We start from the raw sequence: 4737 nt of genomic DNA on the forward strand, positions 1-4737 counted from the left end.
GGGGGGTCTGGGGTGATGGACAGAGGGAGGCAGAGGGAGGGGGGGGGGCCGGGGCAATGAATTTCACTGCTTTGCTGCTGCTATCGCTTTCAGACATTCCTCCCTGAGGCTCAGACCACAAAAGAGAAATTCTTTACATATAAATAAGGACCTATTTCATGTGAGTAATCAGACCAACCTATGTTTAAAGTAATGACTTCGACTAGCAAGCTTCTTTTTTTAAATAAAAAGCTCTCCAATCTCCAATCAAACTCGTGGATAAACAAGAGGAGGGGTTACAGAAAATAAATCAATCAAATCAATTGAGTGCAGCAATTTTCATTGTGTCTTTTTTAGCAAGGGTTTATTAACTCTACTTCCTCTTTGCAACTGTTTCAACAACACAACCTACAGTTCCTACAAGGCCCTTCTGTACAGGGCTCAGGGAAGCCCCAAGAGAGAGGAAGGGGCTTTCGCCTAAAAATTTGGGAGGGAAGGGACGAAAGGCAGTCAAAGGAGGGGGGGTGCAAGCAGTGCAATGAGGTGACAACCGTCAAATTAACACCAGAATCCATCCTGATGCCAACATCCAGAGAGGGATGACCACGACATGGAAGGACTGGTGATCTAACAGACCAGTATGGCCTCCCAAAGGCGGATAATGTAATTGGAATCCAATCCTTTACAGCTTGACTTGCAGGTTTGTGAAAGAACAGGCTGCCACTGCTTGTTGAAGATAGGATTCCCTGGAGAGGTTGCTGGCCCTTCTGGTAAGGCCAGACAGAAGGCTAGGTAGGCCTAGCCTGGCCTAGCCTGGCCAACCTTGATCTGCTCCGTCCCTTGTCACTGTAAATCAAAAGAGAGAAGAAAGAGAGCGGCATAAATAAAATATATTTTCTTTACATATGTGACAAAACTCAGCATCTGCTTTCACGTGACTTCTTGACTGACCTAACCAAACGATACTGAGTGGCTCATAGAACATTCAAGCTGCCACAGATACCATAACATTTTAACACCATTTGGCCAGTGATGAGTGGTATGAGTGACAGACGCAGGGTGGGAAATGAACACCAGACAAATGCTGCCACAATTGTGGTTGTAGTTGACAAATCTGTCAGCTCCTCCAACCAAGCAGAGATCAATCCCTCATTTGGATGTTCTTATCCTAAACAATAAGGTTGGTACGGATACTGAAAATAGGTCAGCAAAAGAAAACCTAGCTTTTCATGCACCAATAAGTCAATATTTGCAGTACTAAAAGCAGTGTCTTAATTAAATAATCATTCCTGATTTGGCTGATAGAGGATTCAGGATTCCTGCGCCCTTGGTTTGGGATTCATCAGTGAAAATTATTTGACTTGGGTCCATCTTTAATTTCGTCAACAAGAAAAGAGATCTGCATCCCACCCTCAATCTTTCCCTCCCAATTGCCCCATGTAGTTAATGCAGTGGAGTGTGCGCCTAATTGCTCCACGTTCCAAATTTAGCCCCAAAGTCACCACAGCCTGGCTGACCTCAAAGTTGGGCTACTCTGTGGCAATTCAGCAGCTTAGCATGAGAGGGGAGGGGGGCGCTCCCTCAGAGCTGCAAAAACTCAATACATAGCTGAATATATTATTTTGCATATTGCGTTGCAGAAAACTTGTTGAATTTGGCTAACATAACATCCTACACATAACCTGTACTCTACACTGTAGTATTATCATAGTGGAAGTGGCTCAGAGGTGCTTTGGTGTGTGACGTTAGAAATCATTCACAGTACATTAATTCATGTTTAAAACGACCCCAACAAGTTTTTCATGTCTTATCGACAAAGAAACATGCAGGATAATTGTCAATGTTTTGCCGTTCCTTCAATTAAATCTCTCCACTGTGAATGAGGAACAAACAGCAAAAACTGTTTATGCTATTGTTCAGAAAATACTTTTAAAGAGGTAAATTTGTCCTGACAGTTTCCCAGTACTGGCCATACAGAAGTGAGATTGATCTGGCCCCACAGGCTACTGTATATTGTCCCAATTAAGTGAAGTGAGTGCAGGATTAGTGCTGAGGAGGTCACAGTAGGTATGTGCCTTAAGGCCATCAGGCAGGTCGAAAGCCTGTTTCTTGCCTTTTCTGACATAAAATCTTCTCCTGTTCCAGTGTTGTGTGTGCAATGATGGGTTATAAACAGGTTTAACATTTTGCATTTACTTCTGCATTTAATGGCACCTGGCCGCCCCGGAGGTTAAGAGAAGTAATTTACTCAACCAGATGTCTCAGGCTTCAGGTGTAGACTGTAATGAACAGCCCAACGTGAGAGAGTAGATTCAACGAGGGAGACCAGACTGATGACTTCAGTATGAGACCGCTATTGTCAGTGAAGTGTATTGCTGGGTGTGCGTCATCTAAATCACAAAGCTATCTCTCCTGTCTAACAATCCCAGTGGACAGCTGGATCCCTCTGCGTCTGTGGCCTGAGACGTGACCAGAAAGGTGCATATGACACAACACGCTGCTTATAATGTGTGGGGTGGCACCAAATTTAAACAAGGGTGAATTTAATTAAAGATTACTGTGAAAAACATCTGCCTTTTTGATCTGAGAAGATGTTTTTACAGGGATTTGACAACAGCTAGGGGCTGTTGTTAGGGCAGCCAGAAAACTGAACAGAAGTAGTCAATTAATTTTAAATTAAAAAATGTGTAGTAACAGCCATAATAGAAAGGGTTTTAAGGTAAAGTGTGCAGCATTTATATTTAAATTAACTTAAATATCAAGAGACATGATTATCACTGTCCCTTTTCTGACTGAAATTAGTCTGAAAAAGGCTCAAACGTAAGTTTTTATTTGAAGCCCAGAGTATCAGCAAAATAACACGTTGTACTGGTATTGTGTAGTGACTGGTGTCAGGTCCTCTGTTAACAGCCTCCCTGACAAATATAATGCGCATATAAACATTCAAGCATGGCCAAAATCTCATTGTCAGACTTATTTTTAAATAGGATCAAAATGATTATTAAAATATAAAAGGGATTGGCTGTCAGTAAAAATCCACACATCACCAGCCCATGCCAAACAATTGAACTGAATTCGCTCAGTTCGGCTCATTAAAACCTAATGAACAAAAGATGTTCATCCAGTTAAAATGAGAACAGGAGCAATTAAAAACTCGCAGGGAAAGGTTGAGCGGTTGCCTCTGCTGCTTACTGATACAGGCTAAATGCATGTTGTGTGAACATGTGAATCTTGCATGAGTGCAACTGGTCTGGAGAGGGTGCCTGAGTGTCCTGAACACTCAGCTCTGAGTAAGAATTGCAGTGAGGGGTTCACTGCTGCCTGTTGAGGAACTCAACAAAAAAAAAGGCAATGCAGCTAACTTTAACCACAGGCAAAAACAAGACACAAGCAACAACCAGTCACGATTTTGGATAAATCATTATAATAAAGCAAAAAAAATAAAATAAAAACAATGCACTGTTACCTATTGCATCGGTGTGGGCTGTAGGGGTACAGTAGGAATCTGAAGGTAAAAACTTGATTTAACAGCCTTTTAACTCCTCTGCAGTGGGGGTCCGCTCCGACACAGCGCAAAATGTTAGTACAACGTCAGTGCGTCACATTAAAGCCACAGTTGGTTGCCGAAACACCCCCTCCTCAAAAAAAAAAAAAGAAATATAAGACGTTATTTACAAAAACATAACTTAGCAACAACCTTATCCTTTAAAAAATAATAATAATAAGGTCCGAGCAACGACGCGGTAAGCGGTATGTGCAGCGAGCCACAGCCGACAGACTGACACCTCCCACAGGGCAGAGAAGCCAAGTTCGCTCGCTGGTGTCGCGGCGGCTCTGGTACTTCTCTCGTCTGTCTCTGTGTTGTCTGTGTCCGGGTCTGCAACCGTGAAACCAAAAAAATAAACGCAACAGCCTCCACAGTCTAAAAATGCAATATCCACATCCGCAGCGACATCCAGCCCGCTGCCGTGACCGCAGTTTGTGCTCCCTCCTCGGCTTGTGTGGTGCAATAAATCCGCTGTGGTCCACAGTTATTCTCCGCTTTCAAGCCATCGGACGGCGGCTCCGTCTGCTCTCTGCTCTTCTCTGGCGATGACTCGACAAGGCGACGGCAGGGCTTTCACACCGACGTGCCGCGTCAAGAAAGTCAGCGTAAACCCGGACGATACAGGAAAAGAGGCGCGCTTTCAAAATAAAACACCCCCCAATTTAAAGGGGCTATGGTTGAATATGTAACCCGATTTTTAGGCTATGTGGGTGTTGGTGAGTACGTCCTGCATTTCTCACGCCATTCCTCGTATTATTATTGAATGGAGGATAACAGACATCCAGCTGTGCCTGTCTCCAATCTGGAATGACAGGAAGCATCTCTCATCTTTTTTCTGCTCTTCTGCTTGTATTTTTGGATACTTTACACACACACACACACACACACACACACACATATGCTTGTATTTATTTTTGGATACTTTACACACACACACACATATATATAAGAAAGTATATTTTTACACAGACATTATTTTCTGATTCACGTTCATTAAATACCTTACCGGCTAATACAATTTAATTATTGCAGAAAATAACCTCAGCTTAGACCAATTGCCCATGACAATACTCTCTAAACATGAAACAAATGAATGAAAACCACTAATTACTGGTAAACAAATTAAATGAAAAAACGTATCTGAAATAAATACAATATTAATATATATATGTATGTATCGTATGTATGGTTTGTGTGTTTGTGTTATATTA

The 4737-nt window shown here is 42.4% G+C and overlaps 1 long non-coding RNA gene across 1 annotated transcript; it reads right to left on the bottom strand.

Moving 5' to 3' along the window:
• LOC118336828 lies at nt 1–4089 on the bottom strand. The gene is made up of 2 exons (XR_004797131.1): nt 3446–4089; nt 1–825 (listed from the first exon to the last, which is right to left on the bottom strand). It is a non-coding gene; the product is annotated as an uncharacterized LOC118336828 (long non-coding RNA).
• Between the last annotated feature and the right edge of the window lie 648 nt (nt 4090–4737).

Source organism: Morone saxatilis, unplaced genomic scaffold (assembly GCF_004916995.1).
Source record: "Morone saxatilis isolate NCDOM2014 unplaced genomic scaffold, NCSU_SB_2.0 Contig10, whole genome shotgun sequence".
Taxonomy (NCBI): Eukaryota; Metazoa; Chordata; class Actinopteri; family Moronidae; genus Morone; species Morone saxatilis.